We start from the raw sequence: 23,353 nt of genomic DNA on the forward strand, positions 1-23,353 counted from the left end.
CCGATCAATCGAATGTTCGGTACCTATCAATCGAATGTGCGGTACCGATCAATCGAATGTTCGGTACCGATCGATCGAATGTGCGGTACCGATCAATCGAATGTGAGGTACCGGTCAATCGAATGTGTCGTATCGATCGAAGGAATGTGCGTTACCGATCAATATAATGTTCGGTACCGATCAATCGAATGTGCCGCACCGAGCATTCGAATGTGCGGTACCGATCACTTGAAAATGCGGTACCGATCAATCGAATGTGCGGTACCGATCAATCGAATGTGCGGTACCGATCAATGGAATGTGCGTTACCGATTAATCGAATGAGCGGTATCGATGAATGGAATGTGTAGTACCGATGAATCGAATGTGCGGTACCGATGAATCGAATGTACGGTACCGATTAATCGAATGTGCGTTACCAATCAATCGAATGTGCGTTACCGATCAATCGAATGTGCGCAGCCATTAATCGAATGAGCGGTATCGATGAATCGAATGTTCGGTACCTATCAATCGAATGTGCGGTACTGATCAATCGAATGTTCGGTACCGATCAATCGAATGTGCGGTACCGATCAATCGAAAGTTCGGTACCGATCAATCGAATGTGCGGTACCGAATAATCGAATGTACGTTACCGATCAATCGAATGTTCGGAACCGACCAATCGAAAGTTCGGTACCGATTAATCGAATGTGCGTTTCCAATCAATCGAATGTGCGTTACCGCACAATCGAATGTGCGCAGCGAATAATCGAATGAGCGGTATCGATCAATCGAATGTTCGGTACCTATCAATCGAATGTGCGTTACCGAACAATCGAATGTGCGGTACCGATCAATCGAATGTGCGGTACCGATCAATCGAATGTGCAATACCGATCAATCGAATGTTCGGTACCTATCAATCGAATGTGCGGTACCGATCAATCGAATGTTCGGTACCGATCGATCGAATGTGCGGTACCGATCAATCGAATGTGCGGTACCGGTCAATCGAATGTGTCGTATCGATCGAAGGAATGTGCGTTACCGATCAATATAATGTTCGGTACCGATCAATCGAATGTGCCGCACCGAGCATTCGAATGTGCGGTACCGATCACTTGAATATGCGGTATTGTTCAATCGAATGTTCGCAAACGATCAATCGAAAGTTCGGTACCTATCAATCGAAAATGCGGTACCGTACATTCGAGTGTGCAGTACCGATCAATCGAATGTTCGGTACCGATCAATCGAATGTGCGGTACCGATCAATCGAATGTGCGGTACCGATCAATCGAATGTGCTGTACCGATCAATCGAATGTGCGGTACCGAACAATCGAATGTGCGGTAACGATCAATCGAATGTGCGGTACTGATCAATCGAATGTTCGGTACCGATCAATCGAATGTGCGGTGTTCGGTACCGATCAATCGAATGTGCGGTACCGAACAATCGAATGTACGTTACCGATCAATCGAATGTTCGGAACCGACCAATCGAAAGTTCGGTACCGATTTATCGAATGTGCGTTACCAATCAATCGAATGTGCGTTACCGAACAATCGAATGTGCGCAGCGATTAATCGAATGAGCGGTATCGATCAATCGAATGTTCGGTACCTATCAATCGAATGTGCGGTACTGATCAATCGAATGTTCGGTACCGATCAATCGAATGTGCGGTATCGATCAATCGAATGTGCGGTACCGATCAATCGAATGCGCGGCACCTATCAATCGAATGTGCGTTATCAAATTATCGAATGTGCGAAACGGATCGATCGAATGTGCGGTACCGATCAATCGAATGTGCGGTACCGATCAATCGAATGTGCGGTATCGATCAATCGAATGTGCGGTACCGATCAATCGAATGCGCGGCACCTATCAATCGAATGTGCGTTACCGATGTATCGAATGTGCGAAACGGATTGATCGAATGTGCAGTACCGATGAATCGAATGTGCGGTAGGCCTACAGATGAATCGAATGTTCGGTACCGATCAATCGAATGTGCGGTACCAATCAATCGAATGTGCGTTACCGATCAATCGAATGTGCGCAGCCATTAATCGAATGAGCGGTATCGATGAATCGAATGTTCGGTACCTATCAATCGAATGTGCGGTACTGATCAATCGAATGTTCGGTACCGATCAATCGAAAGTTCGGTACCGATCAATCGAATGTGCGGTACCGAACAATCGAATGTACGTTACCGATCAATCGAATGTTCGGAACCGACCAATCGAAAGTTCGGTACCGATTAATCGAATGTGCGTTACCAATCAATCGAATGTGCGTTACCGCACAATCGAATGTGCGCAGCGATTAATCGAATGAGCGGTATCGATCAATCGAATGTTCGGTACCTATCAATCGAATGTGCGGTACCGATCAATCGAATTTGCGTTACCGAACAATCGAATGTGCGCAGCCATTAATCGAATGAGCGATAGCGATCAATCGAATGTTCGTCACCTATCAATCGAATGTGCGGTACTGATCAATCGAATGTTCGGTACCGATCAATCGAATGTGCAATACCGATCAATCGAATGTTCGGTACCTATCAATCGAATGTGCGGTACCGATCAATCGAATGTTCGGTACCGATCGATCGAATGTGCGGTACCGATCAATCGAATGTGCGGTACCGGTCAATCGAATGTGTCGTATCGATCGAAGGAATGTGCGTTACCGATCAATATAATGTTCGGTACCTATCAATCGAAAGTTCGGTACCTATCAATCGAAAATGCGGTACCGTACATTCGAATGTGCAGTACCGATCAATCGAATGTTCGGTACCGATTAATCGAATGTGCGGTACCGATTAATCGAATGTGCGGCACCGAACAATCGAATGTACGTTACCGATCAGTCGAATGTTCGGAACCGACCAATCGAAAGTTCGGTACCGATTAATCGAATGTGCGTTACTAATCAATCGAATGTGCGTTACCGAACAATCGAATGTGCGCAGCGATTAATCGAATGAGCTTTATCGATCAATCGAATGTTCGGTACCTATCAATCGAATGTGCGGTACTGATCAATCGAATGTTCGGTACCGATCAATCGAATGTGCGGTATCGATCAATCGAATGTGCGGTACCGATCAATCGAATGCGCGGCACCTATCAATCGAATGTGCGTTACCAAATTATCGAATGTGCGAAACGGATCGATCGAATGTGCGGTACCGATCAATCGAATGCGCGGCACCTATCAATCGAATGTGCGGTACCGATGTATCGAATGTGCGAAACGGATTGATCGAATGTGCAGTACCGATGAATCGAATGTGCGGTAGGCCTACAGATGAATCGAATGTGCGGTACCGATCAATCGAATGTGCGGTACCGATCAATCGAAAGTGCGGTACCGATCAATGGAATGTGCGTTACCGATTAATCGAATGAGCGGTATCGATGAATGGAATGTGTAGTACCGATGAATCGAATGTGCGGTTTCGATGAATCGAATGTACGGTACCGATTAATCGAATGTGCGTTACCAATCAATCGAATGTGCGTTACCGATCAATCGAATGTGCGCAGCCATTAATCGAATGAGCGGTATCGATGAATCGAATGTTCGGTACCTATCAATCGAATGTGCGGTACTGATCAATCGAATGTTCGGTACCGATCAATCGAATGTGCGGTAGCGATCAATCGAAAGTTCGGTACCGATCAATCGAATGTGCTGTACCGAACAATCGAATGTACGTTACCGATCAATCGAATGTTCGGAACCGACCAATCGAATGTGCGTTACCGAACAATCGAATGTGCGGTACCGATCAATCGAATGTGCGTTACCGATCAATCGAATGGGCGGTACCGATCAATCGAATGTGCGGTACCGATCAATGGAATGTTCGGTATCTATCAATGCAATTTACGGTACAGATCAATCGAATATTCGGTACCTATCAATCGAATGTGCGGTACCGATCAATCGAAAGTGCGGTACCGATCAATCGAATGTGCGATACCGATCAATCGAATGTTCGGTACCTATCAATCGAATGTTCGGTACCGATCAATCGAATGTTCGGTACCGATCAATCGAATGTGCGGTACCGATCAGTCGAATGTGCGGTACCGATCAATCGAATGTGCGGTACCGATCAATCGAATGTGCGGTACCGAACAATCGAATGTGCGGTTCCGATCAATCGAATGTACGGTACAGATCAATCGAATGTTCGGTATCTATCAATCGAATGTGCGGTACCGATCAATCGAAAGTGCGGTACCGATCAATCGAATGTGCGATACCGATCAATCGAATGTTCGGTACCTATCAAACGAATTTGCGGTACCGATCAATCGAATGTTCGGTACCGATCAATCGAATGTGCGGTACCGATCAACCGAATGTGCGTTACCGAACAATCGAATGTGCGGTACCGATCAATCGAATGTGCGGTACCGATCAATCGAATGTACAATACCGATCAATCGAATGTTCGGTACCTATCAATCGAATGTGCGGTACCGATCAATCGAATGTTCGGTACCGATGAATCGAATGTGCAGTACCGATGAATCGAATGTGCGGTAGGCCTACAGATGAATCGAATGTGCGGTACCGATCAATCGAATGTGCGGTACCGATCAATCGAAAGTGCGGTACCGATCAATGGAATGTGCGTTACCGATTAATCGAATGAGCGGTATCGATGAATGGAATGTGTAGTCCCGATGAATCGAATGTGCGGTACCGATGAATCGAATGTACGGTACCGATTAATCGAATGTGCGTTACCAATCAATCGAATGTGCGTTACCGATCAATCGAATGTGCGCAGCCATTAATCGAATGAGCGGTATCGATGAATCGAATGTTCGGTACCTATCAATCGAATGTGCGGTACTGATCAATCGAATGTTCGGTACCGATCAATCGAATGTGCGGTAGCGATCAATCGAAAGTTCGGTACCGATCAATCGAATGTGCTGTACCGAACAATCGAATGTACGTTACCGATCAATCGAATGTTCGGAACCGACCAATCGAAAGTTCGGTACCGATTAATCGAATGTGCGTTAACAATCAATCGAATGTGCGTTACCGAACAATCGAATGTGCGCAGCGATTAATCGAATGAGCGGTATCGATGAATCGAATGTTCGGTACCTATCAATCGAATGTGCGTTACCGAACAATCGAATGTGCGGTACCGATCAATCGAATGTGCGTTACCGATCAATCGAATGGGCGGTACCGATCAATCGAATGTGCGGTACCGATCAATGGAATGTTCGGTATCTATCAATGCAATTTACGGTACAGATCAATCGAATATTCGGTACCTATCAATCGAATGTGCGGTACCGATCAATCGAAAGTGCGGTACCGATCAATCGAATGTGCGATACCGATCAATCGAATGTTCGGTACCTATCAATCGAATGTTCGGTACCGATCAATCGAATGTTCGGTACCGATCAATCGAATGTGCGGTACCGATCAGTCGAATGTGCGGTACCGATCAATCGAATGTGCGGTACCGATCAATCGAATGTGCGGTACCGAACAATCGAATGTGCGGTTCCGATCAATCGAATGTACGGTACAGATCAATCAAATGTTCGGTATCTATCAATCGAATGTGCGGTACCGATCAATCGAAAGTGCGGTACCGATCAATCGAATGTGCGATACCGATCAATCGAATGTTCGGTACCTATCAAACGAATTTGCGGTACCGATCAATCGAATGTTCGGTACCGATCAATCGAATGTGCGGTACCGATCAACCGAATGTGCGTTACCGAACAATCGAATGTGCGGTACCGATCAATCGAATGTGCGGTACCGATCAATCGAATGTACAATACCGATCAATCGAATGTTCGGTACCTATCAATCGAATGTGCGGTACCGATCAATCGAATGTTCGGTACCGATGAATCGAATGTGCGGTACCGATCAATTGAATGTTCGGAACTGATCAATTGAATGTGCGGAACCGATCAATCGAATGTGCGTTATCGATCAATCGAATGTTCGCAACCGATCAATCGAAAGTTCGGTACCTATCAATCGAAAATGCGGTACCGTACATTCTAATGTGCAGTACCGATCAATCGAATGTTCGGTACCGATTAATCGAATGTGCGGTACCGATCAATCGAATGTGCGGTACCGAACAATCGAATGTACGTTACCGATCAATGGAATGTTCGGAACCGACCAATCGAAAGTTCGGTACCGATTAATCGAATGTGCGTTACCAATTAATCGAATGTGCGTTACCGCACAATCGAATGTGCGCAGCGATGAATCGAATGAGCGGTATCGATCAATCGAATGTTCGGTACCTATCAATCGAATGTGCGGTACTGATCAATCGAATGTTCGGTACCGATCGATCGAATGTGCGGTACCGATCAATCGAATGTGCGGTACCGGTCAATCGAATGTGTCGTATCGATCGAAGGAATGTGCGTTACCGATCAATATAATGTTCGGTACCGATGAATCGAATGTTCGGTATCGATCATACGATTGTTCGGTACCGATCAATCGAATGTGCCGCACCGAGCATTCGAATGTGCGGTTCCGATCACTTGAATATGCAGTATCGATCAATCGAAGGTCGGTACCGATTAATCGAATGTGCGGTACCGATGAATCGAATGTGCGTTACCGATCAATTGAATGTTCTAAACCGATCAATCGAATGTGCAGAACCGATCAATCGAATGTGCGGTACCGATCAATCGAATGTACGTTACCGATCAATCGAATGTTCGGTACCGATCAATCGAATGTGCGGTACCGATCAATCGAATGTGCGGTATCGATCAATGGAATGTGCGGTATCGATCAATCGAATGTGCGGTACCGATCAATCGAATGTGCGGCACCTATCAATCGAATGTGCGTTACCGATATGTCGAATGTTCTAAACCGATCAATCGAATGTGCAGAACCGATCAATCGAAGGTGCGGTACCGAACAAACGAATGTGCGCTACCGATCAATCGAATGTGCGGTACCGATCAATGGAATGTTCGGTATCTATCAATGGAATGTACGGTACAGATCAATCGAATGTTCGGTACCTATCAATCGAATGTGCGGTACCGAACAATCGAAAGTGCGGTACCGATCAATCGAATGTGCGGTACCGATCAATCGAATGTTCGGAACCTATCAATCGAATGTGAGGTACCGATCAATCGAATGTTTGGTATCGATCGAAGGAATGTGCGTTACAGATCAATATAATGTTCGGTACCGATCAATCGAATGTGCCGCACCGAGCATTCGAATGTGCGGTACCGATCACTTGAATATGCGGTATCGATCAATCGAATGTTCGCAACCGATCAATCGAAAGTTCGGTACCTATCAATCGAAAATGCGGTACCGTACATTCGAATGTGCAGTACCGATCAATCGAATGTTCGGTACCGATTAATCGAATGTGCGGTACCGATTAATCGAATGTGCGGCACCTATGAATCGAATGTCCGTAACCGATGTATCGAGTGTGCTGTACCGATCAATCGAATGGGCGGTATCGATGAATTGAATTTGCGGTACCGATCAATCGAATGTACGGTACCGATTAATGGAATGTGCGAATTCGCTCAATTGAATGTGCGTTACCGATAAATCGAATGTGCGGCACCTATCAATCGAATGTGCGTTACCGATATGTCGAATGTTCTAAACCGATCAATCGAATGTGCAGAACCGATCAATCGAAAGTGCGGTACCGAACAAACGAATGTGCGCTACCGATCAATCGAATGTGCGTTACCGATCAATCGAATGGGCGGTACCGATCAATGGAATGTTCGGTATCTATCAATCGAAAGTGCGGTACTGATCAATCGAATGTGCGATACCGATCAATCGAATGTTCGGTACCTATCAATCGAATGTGAGGTACCGATCAATCGAATGTTTGGTACCGATGAATCGAATGTGCGGTACCGATCAATTGAATGTTCGGAACTGATCAATCGAATGTGCTGAACCGATCAATCGAATGTGCGATAAAGATCAATCGAATGTTCGGTACCTATCAATCGAATGTGCGGTACCGATCAATCGAATGTTTGGTACCGATGAATCGAATGTGCGGTAACGATCAATTGAATGTTCGGAACTGATCAATCGAATGTGCTGAACCGATCAATCGAATGTGCGTTATCGATCAATCGAATGTTCGCAACCGTTCAATCGAAAGTTCGGTACCTATCAATCGAAAATGCGGTACCGAACATTCGAATGTGCAGTACCGATCAATCGAATGTTCGGTACCGATTAATCGAATGTGCGGTACCGATCAATAGAATGTGCGGCACCTATGAATCGAATGTGCGAAACCGATGTATCGAGTGTGCTGTACCGATCAATCGAATGGGCGGTATCGATGAATTAAATGTGCGGTACCGATCAATCGAATGTGCGGTAACGATTAATGGAATGTGCGAATTCGATCAATTGAATGTGCGTTACCGATAAATCGAATGTGCGATACCGATCAATCGAATGATCGGTATCTATCAATCGAATGTGCGGTACCGATCAATCGAATGTGCAGAACCGATCAATCGAAAGTGCGGTACCGAACAACCGAATGTGCGCTACCAATGAATGGAATGTGCGGTATCGATCAATCGAATATGCGGTACCGATCAATCGAATGTGCGGTACCGATTAATGGAATGTGAGAATTCGATCAATTGAATGTGCGTTACCGATCAATCGAATGTGCGTTACCGATCAATCGAATGTGCGGTACCGATCAATCGAATGTGCGTTACCGATCAATCGAAAATGCGGTACCGAACATTCGAATGTTCAGTACCGATCAATCGAATGTACGGTACCGATCAATCGAAAATGCGGTACCGAACATTCGAATGTTCAGTACCGATCAATCGAATGTACGGTACCGATTAATCGAATGTGCGGTACCGATCAATCGAATGTACGGTACCGATTAATCGAATGTGCGGTACCGATGAATCGAATGTGCGGTACCGATCAATCGAATGTTCGGTACCGATTAATCGAATGTGCGGTACCGATCAATCGAATGTGCAGCACCTATGAATCGAATGTGCGTTACCGATGTATCGAGTGTGCGGTATCGATCAGTCGAATGTGCGGTATCGATCAATCGAATGTGCGGTACCGATCAATCGAATGTGCGGTACCGATCAATCGAATGTGCGGTACCGATCAATCGAATGTGCGGTACCGAACAATCGAATGTGCGGTACCGATCAATCGAATGTAATGTACAGATCAATCCAATGTGCGGTACCTATCAATCGAATGTGCGGTACCGATCAATCGGAAATTCGTTACCGATCAATCGAATGTGGGGTAGCGATCAATCGAAAGTTCGGTACCGATCAATCGAATGTGCGGTACCGAACAATCGAATGTACGGTACCGATCAATCGAATGTTCGGAACCGACCAATCGAAAGTTCGGTACCGAACAACCGAATGTGCGCTACCAATGAATGGAATGTGCGGTATCGATCAATCGAATATGCGGTACCGATCAATCGAATGTGCGGTACCGATTAATGGAATGTGAGAATTCGATCAATTGAATGTGCGTTACCGATCAATCGAATGTGCGTTACCGATCAATCGAATGTGCGGTACCGATCAATCGAATGTGCGGTACCGATCAATCGAAAATGCGGTACCGAACATTCGAATGTTCAGTACCGATCAATCGAATGTACGGTACCGATCAATCGAAAATGCGGTACCGAACATTAGAATGTTCAGTACCGATCAATCGAATGTACGGTACCGATTAAACGAATGTGCGGTACCGATCAATCGAATGTACGGTACCGATTAATCGAATGTGCGGTACCGATCAATCGAATGTGCGGTACCGATCAATCGATTGTTCGGTACCGATTAATCGAATGTGCGGTACCGATCAATCGAATGTACGGTATCGATCAATCGAATGTGCGATATCGATCAATCGAATGTGCGGTACCGATCAATCGAATGTGCGGTACCGATCAATCGAATGTGCGGTACCGATCAATCGAATGTGCGGTACCGAAAAACCGAATGTGCGGTACCGATCAATCGAATGTAATGTACAGATCAATCCAATGTGCGGTACCTATCAATCAAATGTTCGGTACCGATCAATCGGAAATTCGTTACCGATCAATCGAATGTGCGGTAGCGATCAATCGAAAGTTCGGTACCGATCAATCGAATGTGCGGTACCGAACAATCGAATGTACGTTACCGATCAATTGAATGTTCGGAACCGACCAATCGAAAGTTCGGTACCGATTAATCGAATGTGCGTTACCAATCAATCGAATGTGCGTTACCGAACAATCGAATGTGCGCAGCGATTAATCGAATGAGCGGTATCGATGAATCGAATGTTCGGTACCTATCAATCGAATGTGCGGTACCGATCAATCGAATGTACGGTATCGATCAATCGAATGTGCGGTACCGATCAATCGAATGTGCAGCACCTATGAATCGAATGTGCGTAACCGATGTATCGAGTGTGCGGTATCGATCAGTCGAATGTGCGGTATCGATCAATCGAATGTGCGGTACCGATCAATCGAATGTGCGGTACCGATCAATCGAATGTGCGGTACCGATCAATCGAATGTGCGGTACCGAACAATCGAATGTGCGGTACCGATCAATCGAATGTGCGGTACCGATCAATCGAATGTGCGGTAACGGTCAATCGAATGTGTCGTATCGATCGAACGAATGTGCGTTACCGATCAATATAATGTTCAGTACCGATGAATCGAATGATCGGTATCGATCATACGAATGTGCGGTACCGATCAATCGAATGTACGTTACCGATCAATCGAATGTGCGGTACCGATCAATCGAATTTGCGATACCGAACATTCGAATGTGCAGTACCGATCAATCGAATGTTCGGTACCGATTAATCGAATGTGCGGTACTGATCAATCGAATGTGCGGCACCTATGAATTGAATGTGCGTAACCGATGTATCGAGTGTGCTGTACCGATCAATCGAATGGGCGGTATCGATCAATTGAATGTGCGGTACCGATCAATCGAATGTACGGTACCGATTAATGGAATGTGAGAATTCGATCAATTGAATGTGCGTTACCGATAAATCGAATGTGCGATACCGATCAATCGAATGTTCGGTATCTATCAATCGAATGTGCGGTACCGATCAATGGAATGTTCGGTACCCATCAATCGAATGTGCGGTACCGATCTATCGAATGTGCGGTACCGGTCAATCGAATGTGCCGTATCGATCGATCGAATGTCCGTTACCGATTAATAGAATGTTCGGTGCCGATAAATCGAATGTGCGGTACAGATGATTCGAATGTTCGGTACATATCATTCTAATATTCGGTTTCGATCAATCGAATGTGCGTTACCGATCAATAGAATGTTCGAAACCGATCAATCGAATGTGTGGAACCGATCAATCGAATGTGCGTAATCGATCAATCGAATGTACGTTATCGATCAATCGAATGTTCGCAACCGACCAATCGACAGTTCGGTACCGATCAATCGAAAATGCGGTACCGAACATTCGAATGTTCAGTACCGATCAATCGAATGTACGGTACCGATTAATCGAATGTGCGGTACCGATCAATCGAATGTACGGTATCGATCAATCGAATGTGCGGTACCGATCAATCGAATGTGCAGCACCTATGAATCGAATGTGCGTAACCGATGTATCGAGTGTGCGGTATCGATCAATCGAATGTGCGGTATCGATCAATCGAATGTGCGGTACCGATGAATCGAATGTGCGGTACCGATCAATCGAATGTGCGTTACCGAACAATCGAATGTGCGGTACCGATCAATCGAATGTACGGTACAGATCAATCGAATGTTCGGTACCTATCAATCGAATGTGCGGTACCGATCAATCGAAAGTTCGGTACCGATCAATCGAATGTGCGATACCGATCGATCGAATGTTCGGTACCTATCAATCGAATGTGCGGTACCGATCAATCGAAAATTCGGCACCGATCAATCGAATGTACGGTAGCGATCAATCGAAAGTTCGGTACCGATCAATCGAATGTGCGGTACCGAACAATCGAATGTACGTTACCGATCAATCGAATGTTCGGAACCGACCAATCGAAAGTTCGGTACCGATTAATCGAATGTGCGTTACCAATCAATCGAATGTGCGTTACCGAACAATCGAATGTGCGCAGCGATTAATCGAATGAGCGGTATCGATGAATCGAATGTTCGGTACCTATCAATCGAATGTGCGGTACTGATCAATCGAATGTTCGGTACCGATCAATCGAATGTCCGGTACCGATCAATCGAATGTGCGTTAACGGTCAATCGAATGTGTCGTATCGATCGAACGAATGTGCGTTACCGATCGATATATTGTTCGGTACCGATGAATCGAATGTTCGGTATCGATCAATCGAATGTGCGGTACCGATCAATCGAATGTGCGTTACCGAACAATCGAATGTGCGGTACCGATCAATCGAATTTGCGATACCGATCAATCGAATGTTCGGTACCTATCAATCGAATGTGCGGTATCGATCAATCGAATGTTCGGTACCGATTAATCGAATGTGCGGTACCGATGAATCTAGTGGGCGGTATCGATCAATCGAATGTGCAGTATCGATGAATCAAATATGCGGTACCGATCTATTGAATGTGCGGTACCGATCAATCGAATGTTCGGTACCTATCAATGGAATGTACGGTACAGATCAATCGAATGTGCGGCACCTATGAACCGAATGTGCGTAACCGATGTATCGAGTGTGCTGTACCGATCAATCGAATGGGCGGTATCGATGAATTAAATGTGCGGTACCGATCAATCGAATGTAAGGTACCGATTAATGGAATGTGCGAATTCGCTCAATTGAATGTGCGTTACCGATAAATCGAATGTGCGATACCGATCAATCGAATGTTCGGTATCTATCAATCGAATGTGCGGTACCGATCAATCGAATGTTCGGTACCGATCAATCGAATGTCCGGGACCGATCTATCGAATGTGCGGTACCGGTCAATCGAATGTGCCGTATCGATCGATCGAATGTCCGTTACCGATTAATAGATTGTTCGGTGCCGATGAATCGAATGTGCGGTACAGATGATTCGAATGTTCGGTACATATCATTCTAATGTTCGGTTTCGATCAATCGAATGTGCGTTATCGATCAATCAAATGTTCGAAACCGATCAATCGAATGTGTGGAACCGATCAATCGAAAATGCGGTAGCGAACATTCGAATGTTCAGTACCGATCAATCGAATGTACGGTACCGATTAATCGAATGTGCGGTACCGATCAATCGAATGTACGGTATCGATCAATCGAAAATGCGGTATCGATCAATCGAATGTGCGGTACCGATCAATCGAACGTGCGGTACCGATAATCGAATGTGCGTAACCCATTTATCGAATGTGCGGTATCGATCAATCGAATGTGCGGTACCGATGAATCGAAAGTGCGGTACAGATGAACCGAATGTTCGGTACCGATCAATCGAATGCGCGTTACCGATGAATGGAATGTGCGGTATCGATCAATCGAATGTGCGGTACCGATCAATTGAATGTGCGGTACCGATCAATCGAAAGTTCGGTACCGATCAATCGAATGTGCGGTATCGATGAATCGAATGTTCGGTATCAATCGAAAGTGCGGTACCGATCAATCGAATATGCGATACCGATCAATCGAATGTTCGGTACCTATCAATCGAATGTGCGGTACCGATCAATCGAAAATTCGGTACCGATCAATCGAATGTGCGGTAGCGATCAATCGAAAGTTCGGTACCGATCAATCGAATGTGCGGTACCGAACAATCGAATGTACGTTACCGATCAATCGAATGTTCGGAACCGACCAATCGAAAGTTCGGTACCGATTAATCGAATGTGCGTTACCAATCAATCGAATGTGCGTTACCGAACAATCGAATGTGCGCAGCGATTAATCGAATGAGCGGTATCGATCAATCGAATGTTCGGTACCTATCAATCGAATGTGCGGTACTGATCAATCGAATGTTCGGTACCGATCAATCGAATGTGCGGTACCGATCAATCGAATGTGCGGTACCGGTCAATCGAATGTGTCGTATCGATCGAACGAATATGCGTTACCGATCAATATAATGTTCGGAACCGATGAATCGAATGATCGGTATCGATCATACGAATGTGCGGTACCGATCAATCGTATGTGCGTTACCGAACAATCGAATGTGCGGTACCGATCAATCGAATGTGCGATACTGAACATTCGAATGTGCAGTACCGATCAATCGAATGTTCGGTACCGATTAATCGAATGTGCGGTACCGATCAATCGAATGTGCGGCACCTATGAATCGAATGTGCGTAACCGATGTATCGAGTGTGCTGTACCGATCAATCGAATGGGCGGTATCGATGAATTGAATGTGCGGTACCGATAAATCGAATGTGCGATACCGATCAATCGAATGTTCGGTATCTATCAATCGAATGTGCGGTACCGATCAATCGAATGTTCGGTACCCATCAATCGAATGTGCGGTACCGATCTATCGAATGTGCGGTACCGGTCAATCGAATGTGCCGTACCGATCGATCGAATGTCCGTTACCGATTAATAGAATGTTCGGTGCCGATGAATCGAATGTGCGGGACAGATGATTCGAATGTTCGGTACATATCATTCTTATGTTCGGTTTCGATCAATCGAATGTGCGTTACCGATCAATAGAATGTTCGAAACCGATCAATCGAATGTGCGTAATCGATCAATCGAATGTACGTTATCGATCAATCGAATGTTCGCAACCGACCAATCGACAGTTCGGTACCGATCAATCGAAAATGCGGTACCGAACATTCGAATGTTCAGTACCGATCAATCGAATGTACGGTACCGATTAATCGAATGTGCGGTACCGATCAATCGAATGTACGGTATCGATCAATCGAATGTGCGGTACCGATCAATCGAATGTGCAGTACCTATGAATCGAATGTGCGTAACCGATGTATCGAGTGTGCGGTATCGATCAATCGAATGTGCGGTATCGATCAATCGAATGTGCGGTACCGATGAATCGAATGTGCGGTACCGATGAATCGATTGTGCGGTACCTATCAATGGAATGTACGGTACAGATCAATCGCATGTTCGGTACCTATCAATCGAATGTACGGTACCGATCAATCGAATGTGCGTTACCGAACAATCGAATGTGCGGTATCGATCAATCGAATGTGCGGTACCGATCAATCAAATGTTCGGTATCAATCAATCTAATGCACGTTACCGATCAATCGAATGTTCGGAACCTATCAATCGAATGTGCGGTACCGATCAATCGAATGTGCGGTACCGATTAATCGAATGTGCGATTTCGATGAATTGAATGTGCGTTACCGATAAATCGAATGTGCGGTACCGATCAATCGAATGTTCGGTACCGATGAATCGAATGTGCGGTACCGATCAATCGAATGTGCGGCAGCTATGAATCGAATGTGCGTAACCGATGTATCGAGTGTGCGGTATCGATCAATCGAATGTGCGGTATCGATCAATCGAAGGTGCGGTATCGATCAATCGAATGTTCGGTATCAATCAATCTAATGCACGTTACCGATCAATCGAATGTTCGGAACCTATCAATCGAATGTGCTGTACCGATCAATCGAATGTGCGGTACCGATTAATCGAATGTGAGATTTCGATGAATGGAATGTGCATTACCGATAAATCGAATGTGCGGTATCGATGAATTGAATGTGCGTAACCGATAAATCGAATGTGCGGTACCGATCAATCGAATGTTCGGTACCGATTAATCGAATGTTCGGTACCGATCAATCGAATGTACGGTATCGATCAATCGAATGTGCGGTACAGATGATTCGAATGTTCGGTACCGATCAATCGAATGTGCGGTACCGATCAATCGAATGTTCGCTACCGATTAATCGAATGTGCGGTACCGATCAATCGAATGTACGGTATCGATCAATCGAATGTGCGGTACCGATCAATCGAATGTGCAGCACCTATGAATCGAATGTTCGGTACCGATCAATCGAATGTGCGGCACCTATGATTCGAATGTGCGTAACCGATGTATCGAGTGTGCGGTATCGATCAATCGAATGTGCGGTACCTATCAATCGAATGTGCGGTACCGATAAATCGAATGTGCGTTACCGAACAATCGAATGTTCGGTACCTATCAATGGAATGTACGGTACAGATCAATCGCATGTTCGGTACCGATCAATCGAATGTGCGGTACCGATCAATCGAATGTGCGTTACCGAACAATCGAATGTGCCGTATCGATCGATCGAATGTGCGTTACCGATTAATAGAATGTTCGCAACCGATCAATCGAAAGTTCAGTACCGATCAATCGAAAATGCGGTACCGCACATTCGAATGTGCAGTACCGATCAATCGAATGTTCGGTACCGATTAATCGAATGTGCGGTACCGATCAATCGAATGTGCGGCACCTATGATTCGAATGTGCGTAACCGATGTATCGAGTGTGCGGTATCGATCAATCGAATGTGCGGTATCGATCAATCGAATGTGCGGTACCGATGAATCGAATGTGCGGTACCGATGAATCGATTGTGCGGTACCTATCAATGGAATGTACGGTACAGATCAATCGCATGTGCGGTACAGATGATTCGAATGTTCGGTACCGATCAATCGAATGTGAGTTACCGATCAATGGAATGTTCGGAACCGATCAATCGAATGTGCGGTACCGATCAATCGAATGTTCGGTATCAATCAATCTAATGCACGTTACCGATCAATCGAATGTTCGGAACCTATCAATCGAATGTGCGGTACCGATAAATCGAATGTGCGGTACCGATTAATCGAATGTGCGATTTCGATGAATTGAATGTGCGTTACCGATAAATCGAATGTGCGGTATCGATGAATTGAATGTGCGGTACCGATCAATCGAATGTGCGGTACCGATCAATCGAATGTGCGGTACCGATTAATCGAATGTGCGATTTCGATGAATTGAATGTGCGTAACCGATATATCGAATGTGCGGTACCGATCAATCGAATGTTCGGTACCGATAAATCGAATGTGCGGTACCGATCAATCGAATGTTCGGTACCGATTAATCGAATGTTCGTTACCGATCAATCGAATGTTCGGTACCGATCAATCGAATGTACGGTATCGATCAATCGAATGTGCGGTACAGATGATTCGAATGTTCGGTACCGATAAATCGAATGTGCGATACCGATCAATCGAATGTTCGGTACCGATTAATCGAATGTGCGGTACCGATCAATCGAATGTACGGTATCGATCAATCGAATGTGCGGTACCGATCAATCGAATGTGCAGCACCTATGAATCGAATGTTCGGTACCGATCAATCGAATGTGCGGCACCTATGATTCGAATGTGCGTAACCGATGTATCGAGTGTGCGGTATCGATCAATGGAATGTACGGTACAGATCAATCGAATGTTCGGTATCTATCAATCGAATGTACGGTACCGATCAATCGAATGTGCGTTACCGAACAATCGAATGTGCCGTATCGATCGATCGAATGTGCGTTACCGATTAATAGAATGTTCGGTACCGATGAATCGAATGTGCGGTACAGATGATTCGAATGTTCGGTACCGATCAATCGAATGTGAGTTACCGATCAATGGAATGTTCGGAACCGATCAATCGAATGTGCGGTACCGATCAATCGAATGTGCGGTACCGATCAATCGAATGTTCGGTATCAATCAATCTAATGCACGTTACCGATCAATCGAATGTTCGGAACCTATCAATCGAATGTGCGGTACCGATAAATCGAATGTGCGATACCGATTAATCGAATGTGCGATTTCGATGAATTGAATGTGCGTTACCGATAAATCGAATGTGCGGTATCGATGAATTGAAAATGCGGTACCGATCAATCGAATGTGCGGTACCGATCAATCGAATGTGCGGTACCGATTAATCGAATGTGCGATTTCGATGAATTGAATGTGCGTAACCGATAAATCGAATGTGCGGTACCGATCAATCGAATGTTCGGTACCGATTAATCGAATGTTCGGTACCGATCAATCGAATGTACGGTATCGATCAATCGAATGTGCGGTACAGATGATTCGAATGTTCGGTACCGATAAATCGAATGTGCGGTACCGATCAATCGAATGTTCGGTACCGATTAATCGAATGTGCGGTACCGATCAATCGAATGTACGGTATCGATCAATCGAATGTGCGGTACCGATCAATCGAATGTGCAGCACCTATGAATCGAATGTTCGGTACCGATCAATCGAATGTGCGGCACCTATGATTCGAATGTGCGTAACCGATGTATCGAGTGTGCGGTATCGATCAATCGAATGTGCGGTATCGATCAATCGAATGTGCGGTACCGATCAATCGAATGTGCGGTACCGATGAATCGATTGTGCGGTACCTATCAATGGAATGTACGGTACAGATCAATCGAATGTTCGGTATCTATCAATCGAATGTGCGGTACCATTCAATCGAATGTGCGTTACCGAACAATCGAATGTGCGGTACCGAACAATCGAATGTGCGATACCGATCAATCGAATGTTCGGTACCTATCAATGGAATGTACGGTACAGATCAATCGCATGTTCGGTACCTATCAATCGAATGTGCGGTACCGATCAATCGAATGTGCGTTACCGAACAATCGAATGTGCCGTATCGATCGATCGAATGTGCGTTACCGATTAATAGAATGTTCGCAACCGATCAATCGAAAGTTCAGTACCGATCAATCGAAAATGCGGTACCGCACATTCGAATGTGCAGTACCGATCAATCGATTGTTCGGTACCGATTAATCGAATGTGCGGTACCGATCAATCGAATGTGCGGCACCTATGATTCGAATGTGCGTAACCGATGTATCGAGTGTGCGGTATCGATCAATCGAATGTGCGGTATCGATCAATCGAATGTGCGGTACCGATGAATCGAATGTGCGGTACCGATGAATCGATTGTGCGGTACCGATCAATGGAATGTACGGTACAGATCAATCGAATGTGCGTTACCGAACAATCGAATGTGCGGTACCGATCAATCGAATGTGCGGCAGCTATGAATCGAATGTGCGTAACCGATGTATCGAGTGTGCGGTATCGATCAATCGAATGTGCGGTATCGATCAATCGAAGGTGCGGTATCGATCAATCGAATGTTCGGTATCAATCAATCTAATGCACGTTACCGATCAATCGAATGTTCGGAACCTATCAATCGAATGTGCTGTACCGATCAATCGAATGTGCGGTACCGATTAATCGAATGTGCGATTTCGATGAATGGAATGTGCGTTACCGATAAATCGAATGTGCGGTATCGATGAATTGAATGTGCGGTACCGATGAATTGAATGTGCGTAACCGATAAATCGAATGTGCGGTACCGATCAATCGAATGTTCGGTACCTATTAATCGAATGTTCGGTACCGATCAATCGAATGTACGGTATCGATCAATCGAATGTGCGGTACAGATGATTCGAATGTTCGGTACCGATCAATCGAATGTACGGTATCGATCAATCGAATGTGCGGTACCGATCAATCGAATGTGCAGCACCTATGAATCAAATGTTCGGTACCGATCAATAGAATGTGCGGCACCTATGATTCGAATGTGCGTAACCGATGTATCGAGTGTGCGGTATCGATCAATCGAATGTGCGGTACCTATCAATCGAATGTGCGGTACCGATCAATCGAATGTGCGTTACCGAACAATCGAATGTGCCGTACCGATCAATCGAATGTGCGGTACCGATGAATCGAATGTGCGTTACCGAACAATCGAATGTGCGGTACCGAACAATCGAATGTGCGATACCGATCAATCGAATGTTCGGTACCTATCAATGGAATGTACGGTACAGATCAATCGAATGTTCGGTACCTATCAATCGAATGTGCGGTACCGATCAATCGAATGTGCGTTACCGAACAATCGAATGTGCCGTATCGATCGATCGAATGTGCGTTACCGATTAATAGAATGTTCGCAACCGATCAATCGAAAGTTCGGTACCGATCAATCGAAAATGCGGTACCGCACATTCGAATGTGCAGTACCGATCAATCGAATGTTCGGTACCGATTAATCGAATGTGCGGTACCGATCAATCGAATGTGCGGCACCTATGATTCGAATGTGCGTAACCGATGTATCGAGTGTGCGGTATCGATCAATCGAATGTGCGGTATCGATCAATCGAATGTTCGGTACCTATCAATGGAATGTGCGGTACCGATTAATCGAATGAGCGGTACCGATCAATCGAATGTGCGGCACCTATGATTCGAATGTGCGTAACCGATGTATCGAGTGTGCGGTATCGATGAATCGAATGTGCGGTACCGATGAATCGAATGTGCGGTACCGATGAATCGAATGTGCGGTACCGATGAATCGATTGAGCGGTACCTATCAATGGAATGTACGGTACAGATCAATCGCATGTTCGGTACCTATCAATCGAATGTACGGTACCGATCAATCGAATGTGCGTTACCGAACAATCGAATGTGCCGTATCGATCGATCGAATGTGCGTTACCGATTAATAGAATGTTCGGTACCGATGAATCGAATGTGCGGTACAGATGATTCGAATGTTCGGTACCGATCAATCGAATGTGAGTTACCGATCAATCGAATGTTCGGAACCTATCAATCGAATGTGCGGTACCGATTAATCGAATGTGAGATTTCGATGAATTGAATGTGCGTTACCGATAAATCGAATGTGCGGTATCGATGAACTGAAGGTGCGGTACCGATCAATCGAATGTGCGGTACCGATCAATCGAATGTGCGGTACCGATTAATCGAATGTGCGATTTCGATGAATTGAATGTGCGTAACCGATAAATCGAATGTGCGGTACCGATCAATCGAATGTTCGGTACCGATTAATCGAATGTTCGGTACCGATCAATCGAATGTACGGTATCGATCAATCGAATGTGCGGTACAGATGATTCGAATGTTCGGTACCGATAAATCGAATGTGCGGTACCGATCAATCGAATGTTCGGTACCGATTAATCGAATGTGCGGTACCGATCAATCGAATGTACGGTATCGATCAATCGAATGTGCGGTACCGATCAATCGAATGTGCAGCACCTATGAATCGAATGTTCGGTACCGATCAATCGAATGTGCGACACCTATGATTCGAATGTGCGTAACCGATCTATCGAGTGTGCGGTATCGATCAATCGAATGTGCGGTATCGATCAATCGAATGTGCGGTACCATTCAATCGAATGTGCGTTACCGAACAATCGAATGTGCGGTACCGATCAATCGAATGTGCGATACCGATCAATCGAATGTTCGGTACCTATCAATGGAATGTACGGTACAGATCAATCGAATGTTCGGTACCTATCAATCGAATGTGCGGTACCGATCAATCGAATGTGCGTTACCGAACAATCGAATGTGCCGTATCGATCGATCGAATGTGCGTTACCGATTAATAGAATGTTCGCAACCGATCAATCGAAAGTTCGGTACCGATCAATCGAAAATGCGGTACCGCACATTCGAATGTGCAGTACCGATCAATCGAATGTTCGGTACCGATTAATCGAATGTGCGGTACCGATCAATCGAATGTGCGGCACCTATGATTCGAATGTGCGTAACCGATGTATCGAGTGTGCGGTATCGATCAATCGAATGTGCGGTATCGATCAATCGAATGTTCGGTACCTATCAATGGAATGTGCGGTACCGATTAATCGAATGAGCGGTACCGATCAATCGAATGTGCGGCACCTATGATTCGAATGTGCGTAACCGATGTATCGAGTGTGCGGTATCGATGAATCGAATGTGCGGTACCGATGAATCGAATGTGCGGTACCGATGAATCGAATGTGCGGTACCGATGAATCGATTGAGCGGTACCTATCAATGGAATGTACGGTACAGATCAATCGCATGTTCGGTACCTATCAATCGAATGTACGGTACCGATCAATCGAATGTGCGTTACCGAACAATCGAATGTGCCGTATCGATCGATCGAATGTGCGTTACCGATTAATAGAATGTTCGGTACCGATGAATCGAATGTGCGGTACAGATGATTCGAATGTTCGGTACCGATCAATCGAATGTGAGTTACCGATCAATCGAATGTTCGGAACCTATCAATCGAATGTGCGGTACCGATTAATCGAATGTGAGATTTCGATGAATTGAATGTGCGTTACCGATAAATCGAATGTGCGGTATCGATGAACTGAAGGTGCGGTACCGATCAATCGAATGTGCGGTACCGATCAATCGAATGTGCGGTACCGATTAATCGAATGTGCGATTTCGATGAATTGAATGTGCGTAACCGATAAATCGAATGTGCGGTACCGATCAATCGAATGTTCGGTACCGATTAATCGAATGTTCGGTACCGATCAATCGAATGTACGGTATCGATCAATCGAATGTGCGGTACAGATGATTCGAATGTTCGGTACCGATAAATCGAATGTGCGGTACCGATCAATCGAATGTTCGGTACCGATTAATCGAATGTGCGGTACCGATCAATCGAATGTACGGTATCGATCAATCGAATGTGCGGTACCGATCAATCGAATGTGCAGCACCTATGAATCGAATGTTCGGTACCGATCAATCGAATGTGCGACACCTATGATTCGAATGTGCGTAACCGATCTATCGAGTGTGCGGTATCGATCAATCGAATGTGCGGTATCGATCAATCGAATGTGCGGTACCGATCAATCGAATGTGCGGTACAGATCAATCGAATGTTCGGTATCTATCAATCGAATGTGCGGTACCATTCAATCGAATGTGCGTTACCGAACAATCGAATGTGCGGTACCGAACAATCGAATGTGCGATACCGATCAATCGAATGTTCGGTACCTATCAAGGGAATGTACGGTACAGATCAATCGCATGTTCGGTACCTATCAATCGAATGTGCGGTACCGATCAATCGAATGTGCGTTACCGAACAATCGAATGTGCCGTATCGATCGATCGAATGTGCGTTACCGATTAATAGAATGTTCGCAACCGATCAATCGAAAGTTCAGTACCGATCAATCGAAAATGCGGTACCGCACATTCGAATGTGCAGTACCGATCAATCGAATGTTCGGTACCGATTAATCGAATGTGCGGTACCGATCAATCGAATGTGCGGCACCTATG

The sequence above is a fragment of the Apostichopus japonicus genome, chromosome 6 (assembly GCF_037975245.1).
Source record: "Apostichopus japonicus isolate 1M-3 chromosome 6, ASM3797524v1, whole genome shotgun sequence".
Lineage (NCBI taxonomy): Eukaryota > Metazoa > Echinodermata > Holothuroidea > Aspidochirotida > Stichopodidae > Apostichopus > Apostichopus japonicus.